The following is a 19,555-nucleotide window of genomic DNA, read 5'->3' as shown; positions in this document are numbered from 1 at the left end:
GCTATGTTTAGTTAAATCTCTTGCGAGTCCATGCAATATATTTTCCTTGGAATGCTAAATATGTGGTATATAAGTTGTGAAATTATATATCTGGATGTGTGACATTTGTCAAGAAATCTGATTCTAATATGTTCTTTCTGTTTCCAGTGACATTGACAAGGAAGAAACATTACAAGTTAATTAGAAATACTGTACAGTGTGATGATAATGAGCCTTGTTAAGCACTGATCATGTATTACGTAGGCAGATAGATCACGGTTAATTAGAAATGTTGTACGCTGCTCCACAGCTCAGAAATAGTTACTCAAATTAGGCAGTGTGTTATCATAATTAACTTGCGTTTGATAAAGACAGCCTTCAACAAGAACAACTGATTTTGACACGGAGAATATGGGCAAATTTGGAACAAAGTCAGAGAGATGCAGGCACTGGAACCTTAAGAAGCTGGAGGACTCAGAAGCTCAGGTAAAATCCATTGGAGGGAGACTTTCTTTCCGTGGATGCAGCCTGGCCCATTGAGTCTTTCCAGTTTCTCACTGTGAGCTTGTCTTTTTAACTAGAGATGAATTCTGCATTCACCATTCACTTTTAAGAGACCCGACCAATGCTTTTTGAATGCCTTTTTTTAAACAGGTCAGCACAAAATTGACAAATGACAATTTAAAGCTATGGGCCTGTTTCATTAACCAGACAGATGCATATGTTTAATAGGCCTACAAGTGAGTAGAAGGGAAAAGAGCAACTGGGCACTATTATTCATGTTTTATATCAATGGGAGTTCAGAGACTGAAAATGTTTCTCATCTTTTACTTCAAAATGTTACCATCCTCACTTTTACTTCTGAAATGGCTCTGGTGGGAGTCTTCTGAATATGCCTTAAGTTGACCAGAGGAAAGAGCTGATGATGTAAAATCAGGGAACGATAAAGCTACAATTTTATATAATCTGAATATGATTGTTACATTAATCTATTCAATCTATCAGTAAGATTAATCTATCTTTTTGTCAGTTCTGCTCATTGGGATCCATTTATGAATGAGAAGTAAAGTAAATCATGGAAATCTGTAGACACCGTGATTGAAGTAAAAACTCAAAAATGCTGGAGAAGCTTAGTGTCCTTTACGTAGCAAAGATTAAAAAATCCGTAACCATCCCTCCGTATAGCAAAGGTAAAAGTACATGTCCCCTCCTTCCTTTCTCCACCTATCATCTTCTGCCTTTGCCACCCCCTCCTACCTTTTTGTCCAGATGCCTGCCGAGATTCTCTCATACCTTGATGAAGGGCTCAAGCCCAAAACGTCGGTTATGTTTTTTTTTTAACCTTTGCAACATAAAGGACACTGTTTGACCTGCTGGGCTTCTCCTACATTTGCGTTTATTACAATGAATGAGAATTTTGGGGTAACCAATTAACTTTTCTACAACTCTCGTATGATTAAAATGCAACTGTGAGATTAAAAAGATGGAAAGTTATCTTACTCAGTTTTAAAGAATTCTACTTTTGCAAAGGTGGTAAGAAAAGTTAACTTTGTCCTGTGTAATTTTACATCAGTTTAATTTGTTGTACCTCTTTGGTCATGCGAGTAAATTCTGATGATCTGATGATCTGATTAAAAACTTAACGCGTAAACAAAACATTGTTCCTGCCAGTGACAAATGCTTTGGATATAAGATTCTTCCTGATGGTACCCAAAGCACACACTTGCTATTTATCATTCCCAATAATCCTTCTTCTTGCAGGAGTTTATGCTCCATTCTCAGATTTTGAATGCTTGCTGTTGCCTTCTTTCAGTTTGCTTCATATTTCCTGTCTCTTTTCGTTCTTCGCTTTCTTGAGCAGTCACTGTTGGAATCTCCTCAGTCCATCATCTTGCTTACATTTCCCTGTTCGAGCTGTCCTCGTTTCCACTCACTGTCCCTGTAGGGACACCCAGATCAATTAACTCCCTCAGCATGGCGACCTGCAATGCATCACCAGCTTTCAGGTTGCTCACCATTAGCCCATGTGGAACTTGGATGAGTGTTGGAAAAGAGCAGATGACCAGCAATGGGGCTAACGTCCAATACCGTGGAGTGTGGCATCATCTATCAGAACAGTAAAAGACAAAATGCATAGAACAAGCATGCAATACGAATACATGATTCATGAGGACTATTTCTGCAATCTGTGTTATTTCAAAGTTCATTTTTAATTATTTATTAGATTCTGGCATGAACTTGTGCATAAATAACAAGCTTTGAAGTTAAAACTCTGAAATATAATTCCTTGCTAATATCCAACAGTGCAACCTCAAAGGTGAGAACTGAATGATTAATTGCCAGATTGCGTTCACCGGTAGCCTGGGGTCCTGCAGGGAGCCACTGCCTGAACTGTTTTGTTGGCCAGATTGCCTCTTGTTGGAACATGTCCAGGTTCCTGCTTTCCCACTGGTCTCACCACTGGATGCAGTGGAGGAGCAGAGATGTTCTGAGTTCACACCAGAGTTGGTTGCTGCATTAAACCCAACCCTAAAGTTGCTGACCTGATGATAGAAGGTCATTGGTTCACACATCTTATTTCTTCGAATGAATGCCTGTTGGCAGAAGGTGTTTTATTGATATTTTCTAAGCAATTTGAGATAGCTTCTGAGGGGGTGAGCTGTTGAAGGGCTATGAAGACAGGGCTTTATGATATGAAACAGAATGCTGGGTCTCTAGTCCATTCTTCCTCGTTGGACACCTCTCTGGTAGAAAGCTCAGCTGGTCATCTGTATCTGACCCAGGTTTCTGTGAAGGGGCATTGAAGGCAAAAGTTACAGCAACAGGCCAGATTCAGGACAATTTGAGCCATGGCTGGGCCAAATTCCAAATGTGCAGAGCATTTTGTCAATTGATTCATTGGTTATGTGCGCAGGTTGATATTTATTCACCACATCTAGTACCCCTGAGGAGGTTCTGGTGACTCCTTCTCAACTGTAGAATTGCCAGAAAAAAAGCACATCCATGTTAAACAAATGTTACAACAATAATGGCAAACAAAGCAACATTCACCAGGTCTCTAAAGGTCTTAAGGGAACATGCTGGATTATTACTTCAATCGCAAACATGACTTCCAAAACACATCTTCCTCAAACTGCAGAGATAATTTTTTACTAATACTGAAGCTGAAATTAAAACAGAATACCCCCTGAAATGTGTGACACATGGGCATTGTTTGAGGAGAGCTCCAGGTCAATGACAATCTTCGACGGACTGCTTTCAAAATGACTGCAATAGAATTGTGAGGTAGAAATAATTGATCTGCTGGTTAGTGCTACTATATATGAGGTACATACACGAGTATGGAGGGATATGGTTTGTGTGTGATAGTCAGCCCTGCATTGTAATAAAGTGAACAGCAGAACCAATTGAGTGTACAACAGTTTCCTTTATTCAGCCTTGTAAATGCTGGCAGGAGTGAGGGATACAAAGATAGAGTTCAGTAACTCATTCTCTACACTGATCCCTACTCAAAGCATAAGATAATACATCCCATTTTTATACACCACTTGTGAGACCCTAAAGTTTCACACAGCTGGCGATTCTTGTTTTTACAACAATGTTCCATTGTGGTATCTGCAGACAAGCTGGCAAAAACAATTTCCTTGGTGTTAGTTACAATCTCACTACAGCAAAGGCAAGGTCATGTTAGAAGGCAGTCACATTCTCATCTATGTTACAAGGTGATATGCCATGTTATACTAATACTGGGCTTTTATTAACAGACTGTAACCACCACTAAACTGACCAGTGGGAAAGCATCTCCATCTATTATACCAGTAGGGTGGAGTATCTCTACAGTCATAGCCAATAGCAAGCAGTCAGTATAATATGCTTCCCCCATTACATCATCACACAAGGCAACTATATTCTCATCTAATACATTAAGCCTTTGTTAAGCATATCCATTAAAGTTATTTTTTTCCCACACATGTGCAGGGTGAAGGGATTCAGTTTAATTTGCCATCATTGGGCTGATCATTCCTGTGCTGGACTCTTCAATGTCCAGCTCCTTTGATAAGGTACAAGATTAGGCCTGTTTGTCAAATGGAGGCAATGCAAGGCAAGTCGGGTTCAAACTGCCAACTTTATTTCTGAGTGTGGCAGTTAGTTAAAAATGGCAGTCACTCTTGGCGTTGAGTTTCATCAGTGCAGGGGGAGCAAACGAGGTGGCACTGGCGAGAACCAGGAGGAGGCCATTTGGCCCTTTCTGCTTTGTCTGCCACTCATTGATACTTTGCTTGATCTTCTGCCTCTGTGCATTCACCTAAGATTCTCCATAATTCCTTCATCAAGGAATCTATCAAACTCTGTTTGGAATAAACACAATGAGAATATATTTTCTGACCCGGCGTACTTTTATCATTGCCTGCTCAAAATCTTGGAATTCAAGTCATCAACGTTATTTATCATTCATACCATGCTTGCACCGTAGGACGAGATTGTGGATTCACCCACATCAGAAGGATGGCAGTAGGTCAAGAAGGCCACTCGCCACCATGTTCTTAGCCTGCAAAGCCCACATCCCTTGAATCAATTTTTAAAAAATAATCAAGTCTCCACTGCCCATCAAAGATTGCAAAAGAATAATCAGCGATTATGCTCTTTAAAATTTAACTAAATAAAATTCATACATTTGGATGTAGAAAATATTCATAAGGCCTGCATTTGCTGTCCACCTCCAATTGGCCTGGAGAAGACTCCAGCTACTTTGACCAACTGAAGTCACTCAAGTAAAGTCACCCCCAATGGAGTAATTTTTATTGTTTCTATCGGGGTGATGCAACTTGCTATCTAGTGACATTATTTCAGAGGGCAGTTTCGAGTCGAGTTTTCTGCTGTGGGCGTAGAGTCATGTCTAGTCCAGAGTGCAGGAAGACATGGTTTCTTCCAAAAAGAAACTTCGCAAACCAGACAATAAATTGGCTGTGGTTGAAATGATCACAGCTTTTCATGTCACCTTCTTTTAATTGGCTGCATTGTGAACTTGCACTTGCATGTAATGATTTTGTTTCCATTTCCCAAGAATCTTATTGGCTCCAATGCTGAGGCAGATCCCAGAGCATTGAGAAATTGGTGATCTTCATTTCCCATCAGAATTTCTAAATGATAACACTGGGTAGCTGTGGGTGGGCCTGTGGGTGGATATGTAGAACGGGGGATAGGAAATGTACCTAACCAGACCCAGACCGAATCATAGAAACAGATTGTTCTGAGTGTAAACAGAAAAAAATCCAATTTTTTTTATATCTTCGAGCTCATGAGTTTCTCCACAGGATACTCACTACAAAAGTACTTGAATCAACACCATAAAGATGCTGAGATAATTTTTAAACTGAGCCGCAGCAAATTGTTAGTGCTAAGCTGATGAAAATAAACAGAAAATGTCAAGCAGAGACAGCAAATTGAACGTGCTGGTGTGGAGAAACTTTCAGAATACATCACAGCTTTTTACTTTTTCCTTTGTCAGAATGCAAGAAGTGTGAACTCAGGAAAGGGACAGATTAGTGGAGAAAATATGGTCTTGTTGTGTAATAAATATGAACAATGCACATGGTAAATCTAGAGCTTCTTTCCAACCAGACGAATAACAGCTCATATGACTTGGGCATTGATGTAGTTATTACACAATGGTATCAGTTAGGTAAAAACAAATCCACAACCAACTTCATGCCGCTCCCAGTTTTTATTTTCATTGACCTTGAGATGTAATTACAGCTATTTACAGTTGATCACAAACTATGTGAGGTGTCTGAAGAGATTTGGTATGTCACTGAAGACTCTCTTAAGCTTCTACAGGTGTCCAGTGGAGAGCATTGTGGCTGGTTGCATCATTGCCTGATATGGAGGTGTGAACTCGCAGGACAAGAATAAACTCCTGAGGGTTGTTAACTCTGCCTCACAGGCACCAGAGTTCACTCTATCGAGGACATCCTAATGAGGTGCTGTCTTTAAAAAAAAAAGCAGCTTCTATCCCCAATGACCCCTCTTCTCACTGCTGTCCTTGGGAGAAAGGTACAAGAGCCTAAAGACAAGCACTCACTGGCACAAGGACAGCTTCTTCCCCGTTGCCATCAGATTCCTGAATAATGAACCAAAGACATTGCCTTATTATTATTATTTTTATAATAACGTCGTAAGATGGTTATAATCTGAATGTTTCCACTAGATGCTACAGCAAAACAACAAATTTCATGGCAATAATTTCTGATTCGGACTATACAATTCATAGTTATCCTTGTGCTGGGTGCAAATATTTAGGAAGGGTTTAGATCGAGCAGCAATTTACCAGAAACCTGATGACAGAGCCATGGCTGAATTTACAAGGCAGCAGTTGCATGCACTGAGCTTCAAAACTTCTCCACCCCATCCATACACATGAAACCCAGAGCACCAATAAATACTGACCACCTCCCTACATGCCTGACATTGCAAAAGGATACCAACATGACCTCATCCAGAACAGGATGCTTTACCTGTCCCTCGAGCCATTGAAACAAATGAGGCAGAGGAGGAATCTCATTTCATGATGAGTCTGCAACGAATGGTCTTCATGACACTTCAAAGAAGTGTGTCAGACCTGAAGCTCTTTCTCATTTAGCTGAAGGTTTCAGCATTTTGTGTTTTTATTTCACAACTGCAGTGTTTGCAGTTTTCAGATTTTCACCTTGGTGCTTTGTGCACAGGTGGCTTTGTGTTCAGGTTTCTGACAGCAATTCTTTCCTCTCTGTAGCACTGAGACAATAATAACGCCATGGTCAGATAAGTGCTTAGGCAGTCGAAGAGATGTCCAGCAAGCAAACAGGAGCTCACTGAGTCTTGACTGCCCACCAACCACCCACTTCTTCTCCGATGATCCCACTCATTATTTCTATACTTCCACCAACATTCACACCGACTCCCATGAGATTTACCTGACCTCGAGCAATTTAGAATGACCAATTAACCCTGCCATTCTGCCCAACTGGGATTTGGGAGGAGACCAGAGCCCCCAGTGGAAACTCATGCAGTCACACAAGACAGACAGCCCCCAAAGTCATGATTAAACTACCGTGATATTCCTCTAAGACAGGTCTGAGCCCATATCCTATGAAGAATGCCACCATTAAGCTATCATTGAACGAAAAGAACACGGCCACAAAGGTCAGCCATTCTGAACACACCCTGATCTCTTTGACTTTACTCCAATTTCTCTGATTTTTTTGATTGCAATATCCTGTTGGCCCTATTCAACCCATTGACATGCCCATGAGCTTCAAATTCTCCACATTCTTTTCACGTTGCATAATTCTGTCTAAGTGTTTTGTTTGAACTCAGAGTATCTATATTTAATACTGCACTTCCCTCAATCTCAAATAGAGGCAGTTTAATCTAAGCTCTCTTTTGGGGCAAGGAATTCTGACAGTTTAATATTTCCTGATTTTCGCAATTCAGATAAGGTCTTCATAAATGTTCTCTGCATCTTCATCTGATGATCAAAATTTATTTCTGTCAAATGGAACTGGAACTACCCAAAGTGATCCAGGCTGGCCAGACATTGAACAATGCCTCCAGTCTTGTATGCTGTGATCCAGAAACGAACCCTTGGTATTTTAAATCCTTTGCACACTGCCTTTGTGGGGTTTTTTAATTCCAATTGGATAACTTTAGATTGGACATAATTAACCACGAGTCAGTCTCTCTCTATCTGCCATTAACTTGTTACTTCCAAATTAAAAAATAGATCCTTGTCACTTTGTGGTGATATGTAATTACACCACTAGGTCACCAGGGGTCACCCCGGTGACCTTGTCTATAAAGCAGTCCAGAGCTACAGTCTAGCCTTCCATGTTCGTCTTGCAGAGAGACAAAACCTCTTAGTGTACATATTAGTTTATTAAAGCTGTCTTATACTCGCACTGATGGTGTGGTTATTGTCAGTACATACTTCAGTTAGAACCTGCAGTGTGTGCATGTCCAAAATCTCACATTATGTTCTTTTATTGATGGTTAAGAGAGAGGAGGGCAAGGGTTGGGTGAGTATCATGTCCTTTTACATTGAGCTCATTCCTATAAATCTCAGGCTTTTAAACAGATTTCACGAATTTTCATCAGACAAGTGACTTGTATAATATGACAAGAAAATCAAATCATGTTTTAGATCATTCAGGTGTACTTTTGATTCCAATGGCAGATCTTTAGCAGGGCCATGCAGGACAAGACAAGCTTAGTAAGGATGGCCCTCTGACAGTGAACCAATCACGGTGGGGCATCTGCAAGACTGGCGAAAGCGGGACTTTGACTCCGGAGTCTTTAACTAAATTTTCAATAATGATTGACAGACAATGATTTGGGCAGCACGCGGTTAGCGCAACGCTGTTACAATGCCAGTGATTGGGGTACGAATCCCACACTAAGGAACTTGTATGTCCTCCGGTGTTTGTGTGGGTTTTCCCCAGGGGGCTCTGACTTCCTCCTGGCAAAAAACAATCATTCACTGGCAGGATCTGTAAAAAGTGCAAACCCTCCTTTTTATTCAGAAAGTCAACAATTCAAACCAAACATTTAGATTTGCTAAATGCAGCAGTGACTGCCCTTCCTGAGAAGACTGAAGCGGGCAAGGCTACCAGCCACCATTACGTCATCCTTCTACAGGAGCTCTATCGAGAGTGTCCTGGCCGGCTGCATCATCGTGTGGTACAGTTACTGCAGAGAAGTGGATCAGAGGTCAATCCACAGGACTAAGAGTAGCAGAGAGGTTCACTGGAGACTCCCGCCCCCTCCCCGGTTATCGACACGATCAACTTGGATTGTTGTCTAAAGAGGGTGCGCAAGATTGGTGGTGACCCCTTCCACCCTGAACATAGCCTATTTCAGCTTGCTCCTGCCAAAGAAGAGGTACAGGATAATCAGAGCGCGCACCACCAGGCTTCTTCCCACAGGCTGAACAACTAAAGGAACTGCTCACACTAACCATCGAGACTCTCATTTGTACAAACCAACATTTATCTATTATTTTGTTTGTTTAGATAACATACTTGTCCTGCATATGCATTATTTGTCTGCATGTGTGTTATGTCTGTTCGTGTGTGTGCATGTTTTGCACGAAGGATCAGAGAACGCTCTTTCATTGGGTTGTACTTGTACAATCAGATGATAATAAACTTGTCTTGACTTGTCATAGGAGGGAAAAAGGTATAACCAATGTTTCAGATCTGAGCCCTTCTTCAAAGTATGAGCCAAAAACAGGCAGGCACCTGAACAACAAGGCTAGGGAAAAAGGGTGGAGGAGCACAGACCAATGAAAAGTGATATTTGATTGGGGGAGGGGGTGACAGCAGGGCCTCCCAGTAACAAAAACCATTTCAATTCCCCACCCCATTCATGTGTCGACCTGTTTGTCTATGGTTCCATGCACTGCCAGGCTGAGACCATCCACAAATTGGAGGAAACAACCTCATATTCTCTCTGGGTTCCCTCCAACTGGGTGCATTAATGTCGACTTCACTGGTTTTCATTTGCCCCCTCTCGTTCTCCAATCCCTACTTCTCTCTCTCTCTCATGCGCGCGCGCACACACACACACACACACACACACACACACACACACACACACACACACACACACACACACACACACACACACACACACACACACACACACACACACACACACACAATCTGTAGCCTTTTGTGTTTGACTCTAAATTTATTGGTGATTAGTCTTTGGGTGAATGTCCCTGAATGCAGTTGAAACCTTTTATTTACGCTGGGTCTTCATCCCAAGTGGCGATTATAACAATAGGAGAATGAAGATATTTCCAGCTTTCTTGAATTGAGGAAAAACTCAACTAATACCATGAATTGAGTACTTCTTGAAATATTGTTACTGCTACAATTGTTTTTAAAAAAGTGTTTGGGGCTAAATGTTACTCAGAGTACCAGAGAAATCTATTACTCCAGAATCGTTCAATACTTTACATCAGTGGCTTCCAAACTTTTTTTTCCCCTACTCACAACCACCTATGAGGGTGATATCGCATCTATGCCATAGATGCTCTGTGATTAAAAATGGATTAGTTAAGGTGGTATGTGGGTGGAAAGAAAAAAATTACTTAAAGTGGTAGGTGAGTGGGAAAAAAAGGTTGAGAATCACAGCTCTAGACTTGACTGTGACTGAAATATTTTGCTTGGTAAAGATTGTCATTGGTCCATTTCATTTGGAGTTATGAAACCATCCACATAGCGAGTCAATGACGAACGATTAAAACGGTGGATTTCAAACTTTTCTTTCCACCCACATACCACCTTAACTAATCCATTTTTAATCACAGAGCACCCATGGCCTAGAGATTACTTAAGGTGGTATGTGAGTTGAAAGAAAAAGCTTGAGACCCACTGTTTTACATAATATGTCGAAGAATTGGCACCTTCAGCTCTGTAACCTCACTTGCATATTGGATGCCTTTATTTCCTGAAATTGCTTGTGGAACAGTCCTTGTAACTCAGAGAGTAGGTGTGTTACCAGTTGAACACTTGTCTCTCTTGTTGTCTGCACAGCAAAAGAACATAATCCACTTTAAAAAACAGGCAAGTCTGATTCCATGGGGAATTATGGTAGGTGCACACTCATCTGTGTGCCTGCGTCAGCACTCTGGGTCTGCTGCCATTGGCTATCTATTTTGTGCAGAAACTATCACCATCTTGCCGTCGACATCTTAGCCCCTTGGATTGCTTTGCAATTGAATTTGCATTGATCACTTTTCAAGCGTTTCCCAGGAAGAGTTGGTTCTCTGTGATTGTAAAACAGAATCACAGCTACTTTCACAGGCATTTCTGGCACCTTCGCTGTTGTCAATTCTATTTTTACTCCTGAAACAAACACGGTTTATTGTCAAAAACAAAGTCTGCAGGTGCTGGGGTCAAGTGCAATACACAAATGTGCTGGAGAAACTCAGCATCTGGAGGAAGTAAATGGTAACCAAAGTTACCGCAGTCTCTTGTCTGGTTTGGTCAGATGGCACTGCTCTTTAATTCTGGCCAAAATTTCAAGCAGATTTCTATTCATCATTTATCAAATTATATTGGGAATTTATCATTTTCCTTCTGGAATCTATCCCTCAGTGATTGAATTCGCAGAATCATGTATCTCACTCTAATTCTCCACAGTATCTACTCATTGACATTATTGCCCAAAATTTATTCCTGGATAACTGATCAATCTTTCCACAGCATCCACTGACCCCAAAACATTCCCTGGCCATTGTATTCACACTGGACAAGACTGTTCATAGCCTCCTCATCCTGTTCAACTTCCCAAGCAACATGTTGGCTCCGTATCACATCGTAAACAGGGTGTTTCCACTATCAACCCATCAACAAATTCTCCTTTCTTCAAAGCCTGCTGGAATCTGCAGCAAAAGTCAAACTGCTGGAGGAACTCACCAGGTCAAGCAACACTGATGCAGGTAAAAGGATGGTTGGTCTTCTCAAGTTCATTATCATCTGATTGTACACGTACAACCCGATGAAACAGGAAGTCTCCAGATGATGGTGCATGCACAAAACACACAATACACAGCACATGAAGATCAAATAATCAAAAATAAATTTATACATACCTTTGTGATGATGGTCATGGGTACAGGATACTGTTCAGCAATCTTAGAGCCTGTAGGAAGGAAGTATTCCCCAGCCTGCCAGTTCTGACTTTGATGCTCCTGTACCTTCCTCTTGATGGTCATGGGTTGAAGGCATTGTGTGCTGTATGGAAAGGATCTTCTATAATTCCTTAAGCCCTATTGAGACAGCACTTCTAGAAAAATGTCATCTAAAGAGGAAAGGGAGACCCTTGTGATTCGCTTGGCTGTTTTAATGATCCTCTGAATAGGTTCTGGTCTGATGCTTTCCAGTGACCATACCAGCTGGATTAATACTGTGAGTGCAGAGGGAAAATAGCTAGGATCAAGAGCTGAGAGGGAGGGGTGACAGACTGGAATGTGATAGGTGTAACCTGGTGAGGTGGGGGATAAGAGGCAGATAGAGGGGATTTTTAGAGACAGAGACTGGAAAGTATTTCATCAAACCAGACGGGGGAAGAGATTGGAAAGGTAGGCACCTGTGAGCAAATGGAACCAGGGGGAAGATAACAAACCTCACAGAGCAAATATGGGATGAAGGGAATGGAAAGAAGAACATTGGTCATTCTCTGATAGTGGTTATGGGTATGGGTTACCTGAAATGGGAAAGTCCAATGAGTGGGAAAGGATGCCCTTTTTTGTTTCCAAGCTTAAATATTTCAAACCTTGCAGTTGTTTTCCAGTCTATTCCCAAAATCTACCCTAACTTTCTATCAATTTCCACATCACATTTGATTTCAAGAGCTGTTTGAAAGTCAACCTGGTTTACACTGCCCATTTCGGATATCACTCTCCCCCCCCCCCCCAAAAAAAATTAGAGCCTTAAGGACTTCAGTCAAGGCGAATTCATTCCACTTGAACTCATGTTAATGGTCTTCAATTCAATTGATTTTCTATTGTCCAATTTGGTGGAATGTCATGTTTGTAAAGATTGTAAAATGTAGTTGGGTATTCAAAGTTGTTGGGCCATGGGTCGTCATTTTGAAATGTGTGCGACTTCAATCTCATTCCAATTTACTGAAACCACTTGGGATGCAGTGGCACCCTTGTTTGTCTATAATATACCTGTTCTGTGCAGAACAAGTCCCCTTTCACTTTATGTGCCCTAAACTATATCCATTCCTAAGGAAATTACTTGTTTGGATCTCTGTGAGCCTTCCAGGTTTTTCATTTCTAAATAAGTCTTTAATTACGCTTGGGCTATTGTAGCTTTGGAACCCATATTATATTTGGTTTCCCTTGACGACAGTACAAGAAAACAATTACTGGTATTCACAATATTGACTGTCTGTGTTTGTAAGAGCACAAGATGGATTAAATCATTGAAATATTTGGGAAATTGCAATCAATGGGTAAAAGGTAAACCTTCATCTCCTGATTACAATAAAATTTATGAGATTATTTTATGAGATTACGTTTCTGGTAAATAGCTAGTTTCAAACAGTAATGTTCCCAAATAATATACAGTAAATGCTTACATTTCCAGGACAGTGGTGCTGTGGTTGTGTCACGCATCATTTCCATATGACACAGACTCACTGGGGCAAGGCTATCATCCACAAATTTCAGGCCACTGAGAAGCTACATTGTTTTGTATCAATGGTGGTGGTATGGTTAGCGTAGAAGCAACCAGAACACTACTATAGTGTCAGAGACCCATGTTCGAATCCAACACTGTCTGTGAGGAGTTTTTAGGTTCTCCCTGTGAACTTCATGGTTTTTCCACAGGTTCTTCCATTTCCTCTCATCCTCCAAAACCTACAACAAACTGTAAGTTCATTTGGTGGCACGGGTCTCAATTGCTGATATCAGCTTGTACCGCATTGGAAATAAATAATGATTTTTTTATTTAAAAATCACAACGTGAAATTATTTTTGAAAAGTGAAACTTTGCCAATGTTAGAAATCAGGAAAAAAAACTGGTGATTTTGGCGAGAGAAGTAGTTGCATTTAATGCTAGTGGGGTTTTTTTATGTGAACAAAGAGCAGTCAGAAAACAAGTGAGCTTTACGTCAAAAAGTTAGGGTGGGAGTGGAGAAGAACGATCTCTGTGAAGTGAGGGAGTCCAAGTAAAAGGAGATAACATAGACTGGTGTTGGTTGATAGAAGATGCTGAAAACTTGTTAATAGCAGTCAAATTGTCTGGAGGAGATGTAGTGTAAATGAAGAATTTGTTCCCCTCACTTTACCAGTTAACTCAGTGGTTTTCAAACTGCCCTCCTAAACTCACATTTCACTTGAAGTAATCCCTATACCATAAGAGCTCTGTGATTAGTCAGGGATTGCTTCAGGTGGGATGTGAGTGGGAAGGGAAGGTTGAGAATCACTGCTCTAGACCAATTGTTACTGAAATATTTTGCTTGAGAAAAATTGTCTTTGGCCCATTTCCTTTGGAGTTGTGAAACCGTGCACATAACGAGTTAATGAGGTACGATTAAAACAGTGGTTTCCAGACCTTTTTATTTCCACTCACATACTGCCTTAAGCATCATAAGAGTGCTTATGGCCTAGGGATTGCTTCAGATGGAATGTAAGTTTAGTGGAGCAGTTTGAAAACCACTGAGTTCACCCATCAAACTGTTCCACTCCACCAGGATTCACTTGTAAATGATACTCATGTTGAACAAAGAATTGTCAAGCAAAGGTAGATATCAATTAGTTGATGAAAAACAAATAGCTTTGTTGTGTATTTACTCACATCATAAAGGCTCGGAGAGGTGATGCTTTCACATTCTTTACTTCTATTAGACTAACCTGACTACTGACACACAGTGTTATATATAAATACATGGAAGAGTGACGTCATGACGTGGGCATCATAATGTCCAGCAGAGCATGGGCTTATACCCAACAAGCTTCTTGTTAGGAGATACATATCCATAAAAAGATTTGGGAAAAAAATAGAGGCTTTTGCAAGAAATCCTGCCATGAAAATGGATAAGCTTGAACTTTGTTCTTCTCAAGACCGTGTGAATGGTCAAGTATTATTCCACCTTACTCAGAAAGGACAGGAATTTGAAACCTACAGGCTGATCTTGCATTATCAGCAGATTTTAACAGTCAGGTCTTCCATACAAGACATGAGAACAAGAACAATTAAAGGGTGATGGAGATTTTGCAGCTGATGGATAGTGGTGTTCAAACAGGGAGGAGTCCCAGCAATTCTTTGTACAGGAAGTAGTCACTTCAGCTTCTCTTTGTTCACTCAGTTACAGGTAGTAACTTGCCAATCTTTGGCACTGGAAACCCCACAAACCCCGGTTGTGATTACGCTGCAGCCTCTTTGATCCTGGATAGACATAAGCCGATTTGAAGACAGTGGAGCATATGGTCCGCAGACTCAGGAAATCAGCTCAAGGTGCTGTCATAAAAGAAACACAAAGGCAGTTTAATTACAAATTTACAGGAATGGTAAGAGCAGTAGCTTCATCAGAAGCAGCCAGGGCCACTTCACCGAAAACACAAACCTCAGTCCTTTCCCATATTCTAGGACTGGAATGTACGAAGTCTTGTGAAATTGCCAGTCTCCAGATGCGGGGTTGTCCTATGTCATCCTTTGTCCACCTGCTCATTGTGGTTGATTGCCTGCACCAATATTTAACATTCTTTTATTGGCACATACTTGACACAAAATGTAATAAAGCACAGAATCTGTCATCTTTTGCCTTCCAATGGTGATGCACAAAGAAGTGCCACGAGCAGTATGGTTAGTGTCATGTTTACCTCAGTACAATTAGAACTCCAGTGACCCAGGCTCAAATCCACCACTGTCTATTAGGAGTGTGTACATTCTTTCCATTTATGCATGGTTTCCTCCAGATGCTCTAATTCCCTCCCGCCCTCCCAAAAAATGTGCAGGTAGTAACTTGCCAATCTTTGGCACTGGAAACCCCACAAACCCCGGTTGTGATTACGCTGCAGCCTCTTTGATCCTGGATAGACATAAGCCGATTTGAAGACAGTGGAGCATATGGTCCGCAGACTCAGGAAATCAGCTCAAGGTGCTGTCATAAAAGAAACACAAAGGCAGTTTAATTACAAATTTACAGGAATGGTAAGAGCAGTAGCTTCATCAGAAGCAGCCAGGGCTGCTTTTTAACAGTAAGTTAATTGGTTTACTTTGGTTTGGAGGGGCTGAAGGGCCAGAAGGGCCTGTTATTGTGCTGCGTCTCTGCATTTAAAAATTAAAATTAAATTGCCCAGCACCCTGACTATAACAGGAAAAGAATCAAAAGTGAGTCCCTTCAGAGTCATCGTGTCAATAAATTTGCTTCCTATACTCCCACAGTCTCTGCAGCCACATAGCCTCCTATCCCATGAATCCCAGATCTAAGCCTTCGAGGTTCTTAGCACTGGAGACCCCTACAGGAGCCCTTGTTGCTCTGCACACCCCCTCGAATCCCAGTCCCGATACCTGGTTTCCACCAGCCAATCTTGAACAATCTGCTTAATTTTGAGGGATAAATATTTCACTCTCTCAGGTACCAATTTAATCAATCATGTGAGGGGAATTTTTCAGGACCTCAGTGAGAATGTATTTAGATGGTAGGTCCCGTATATTTCAGCGTACAAGTCGACCTTCAGATAAGTCAGTTCCCCATTTTCATGGTTTTTATCATATATTGGGTATATAAGTTGACCCCTCAAATTTTTGCAAGGAACATGCCGGAGACTGGTGTCTAGGCCTCCCAGCATCAACCCAAACTTTATTCCAACACTTCAATCACCAAGTAACAAAGCAAGAAAGTAAAAAAACCAGTAAAATAAACCTTTGCTTCTGGCCAGGAAGATACTGAATGGAACTGGGTCCAGGCCTTCAGCATCGGCTGTGGTCGGAGTTGGTGACAGCGACTCCGTTCTCAACATCGGGTGCGGTGTGTCTGCGTTGAAGAGGTCGCCTCGTTGCCCCAAGTGTACCCAATGCAGAAGCCACAGCTATATGTCAGCTCCCGGGCAGGAGCAGGGACTTTGGGCTCTACAATTGTAAAATGTATGGCTAGGTTAGAGAGGGGCTTGGCTGTAGGGAGGTGTCAGGGAACAGCGGTGCCAGTGATGGTTTGGGATGTCTTATGTCGATCAATTTTGTTTTTATTTGAATTTAAGGTTCAAAAGTGTATCTGATGTATGTTATTCCCCCTCCCCATTTTTGAGCGATTTGAGGGTTTCAAGACTCGACTTATTCGCTGAAGTATTCAATGCAGTTATTCAAGTTGCACTCATTTTTTTTGTTGAAGAAGGACAAGGCCCCTGTTAATTGACTAAATGAGATTATAATAAAAATCTTGGTAAATTGGTTTCAGTAAAACAAAATAAGTTAATGATTGTTTCAAAAAGGATTGGAGAATCTTCAAGAGCTTTCAGTCCTGCGGCACACAACTCACCACCTATTGCCAACTGGAAAAACTCCCCTGTATCCCAACTTTCTACTTTCTATTGGTGAACCAATCTTCTATCCATGCTAATACATTACCCCCAAGTCTATGCATCCTATCTTCTGTATAAATCTTTTAAGCGGCACCTTAATGAATGCTCTCTGGAAATCCAGGTAAACAATGTCCATCTGCTCCCCTCTATTTAGTGCACTTGTTACATCCTCAAAGATCGCCAATAAATTTGTCAAACAGGATCTTCGTTTGCTGAATCAACACTGCATCTACCTGATGGATTCATTGCGATCCAAATGTCTCGCCATTTCTTCTGTAATGTTCGTGTCAAGCATTTTCCCAACGACAGATGTTAAACTAATTCTTGGTGATTTTGTACACACTATGTCTTCCTTTATTTCTTAGTTTTCCAAGGCTGGCTGCCCCCACCCTTGCTGTCCTTTCTTTCAACTGGAATATACTTTTGTTGAGCACCTTGACAAATCACTTTGAAAAGCCTTCCACTGTTCCTCAACCATCCTGCCATGTAGCCTGCATTCCCAGTCTACCCTGGCCAACTCCTCCCTCATCTCCTTGTAGTTTCCCCTGTTCAGGCATAACACACTGGCTTTAGACCAAACTGTTGTTCCCTCCATTTGTATGAGAAATGAAATCATACTGTGATCACTCTTTCCAAGAGAATCCCTAGCTGCAAGATCGCTAATTTGACACATTTCATTGCACAGGACCAGATCCAAGATAGCATATTCCCTTGTAGGTTCAGTAACATGCTATTCAAGAAAGCCATCACATATGCATTCTGAGAAGTCCTCCTCAAGGTTGCCTCGACCAACCTGATTCATGCTGACTATGTGCATGTTAACGTCCCCCACGATAAACGGTGACTCTGTCTGCCTTACGGAAGACAAAAGTTAAAGAATTTCATCTTTATGTTTTAGAATTTCATGTTACATTCTAAATGTAGTATTATGTGACAATAATGGAAGCTTTACATACCTGATATTCCTTGGCTGATTACTTGTGCCACTATTATCATTGGGTGACCTGGAGACAACTCCCACCAGTGATTTTTTTTTCCTTTACCATTCCTAATCTCTAACCAAATGGTTTCAATATTTTGCTCCTCAGTTCTTGCATCATCTCTCACTATATTGCTCTGATCTCATCCTTAATGGAGAGCACTACCCCACCTCTCTTACCTTCCTGTCTGCCCTTCCTTATTACCTGATATCCTTAGATATTTAATTGCCCAATTGTCTCCACCCTGCAACCACATTTCTGTAATGGCCACTAAATCATTCTTCTTTGTGCCACAAGTTCACTGACCTTTTTTTGAATACTACGGGCATTCAGATGAAGTGACCTTTTACCCATTGTGCTTTTACACTTGTCTTTGATTTCCTCTATTCTTCCTTTTTTTTCTAAACTTTTGATTTTACTTTATCCACACTCTTTTTACTTTATCCATCCCCCTCAAATCTGTGGAACCCACCACCCCCACCCCTCCCCGTTAGCTTAAAGTCCTGTCCGTAGTCCAAGTTATGGAATTTGCCAGGATCCTGGTCCCCTCATGGTTCAGATGGACCCCCATTGCCTTTGAACTGTTCCTTCCTTCCCCAATACTGCTGCCAATTTCCCATGAATAGGAACCTGCCTCTCCCTCACCAATCCTTGAGCCACACATTGAACTCCCTAATTTTCTGGATCCTGTGCCAATTTGCACGTGGCTCAGGTGGAATCCAATAATTTTGATAAGGAAAAAATTTCCATAACAAAAGTGTGAGCAGCAGAATGGGAGAAGACAAGGTGGCACAGATTTTTGTCTTCACTCCATACTCAGTAAATAAATTTTCAGAGCACAATTGTGAAGGAGGCCATTACCAGTTGCCAGGTTCTTCACCGTGACAAATAATATTAGGAATCAGTCATCAATCCCAGGAAGCTTTATTGATTATATAAATAGATGTCTGTAAACTGCAATTGGTATGCAACTCCACTAAGATTCAGGGAGGAGGAGAAAATATAAAAGTCATTAATTTGGACATGGTTCAAGTGCCCTTTGATGAATGGGACAGACAGAATTTCATTTCCTTGGGGCCATGATTTATTTTTCCCCCTGAACATCAACTGTAAATCTAAAGGTAATTCCTTTCAATTTTGTATGTACGTTTTCCCTCTGATTCAGCTGTAAGTTTAACATGATCCAGACTTTCTTTAACACGTACTTTAACATCACATAGTTCTTTTGGAAGCTGCATTCAAATTGCTCCATTAGTTCGGCCATTGTAGTTTTGCAATGACTGAGCCTCCAGATGTCATTTTCTTCACAGTGAGATACCTTTGCAATGGACAAACACCAGCACCTGATATGTGACGTGCAGGGTGCAAGTTCCCCACAGACAGTAATGCGATAAAGAACAGTCTATTTTTCATGACTTTGGCTGAGTTTTGACCAGAGCTCTTTGGATAACTCACCAACTCTTTTTTAAAGTCTTGCCATTGGTCTTTGGTGTGCACACAAGTGAACAGGCTTTCA

General features: G+C 41.2%; 1 protein-coding gene and 1 long non-coding RNA gene across 6 annotated transcripts in view; one reads left to right on the top strand and one right to left on the bottom strand.

Annotated features, from left to right (window-relative positions):
• LOC138738944 (interleukin-1 receptor accessory protein-like 1) overlaps nucleotides 1-19,555 on the top strand; it is a 1,251,110-nt gene that overhangs the window by 787,949 nt on the left and 443,606 nt on the right. The window lies entirely within an intron of this gene.
• On the bottom strand, nucleotides 14,650-15,448 carry LOC138738947 (uncharacterized). 2 transcript variants are annotated; one of them, XR_011341895.1, is made up of 3 exons: nucleotides 15,359-15,443; nucleotides 15,103-15,220; nucleotides 14,650-14,996 (listed from the first exon to the last, which is right to left on the bottom strand). It is a non-coding gene; the product is annotated as an uncharacterized lncRNA (long non-coding RNA). The 2 variants fall into 2 exon arrangements; XR_011341894.1 differs by having other exon boundaries at nucleotides 15,103-15,448.

The sequence above is a fragment of the Narcine bancroftii genome, chromosome 7 (assembly GCF_036971445.1).
Source record: "Narcine bancroftii isolate sNarBan1 chromosome 7, sNarBan1.hap1, whole genome shotgun sequence".
Classification (NCBI taxonomy): Eukaryota; Metazoa; Chordata; class Chondrichthyes; order Torpediniformes; family Narcinidae; genus Narcine; species Narcine bancroftii.
The sequence above is the reverse complement of the archived record's forward strand: the minus strand, read 5'-3'. Positions and strand labels throughout refer to the sequence as shown.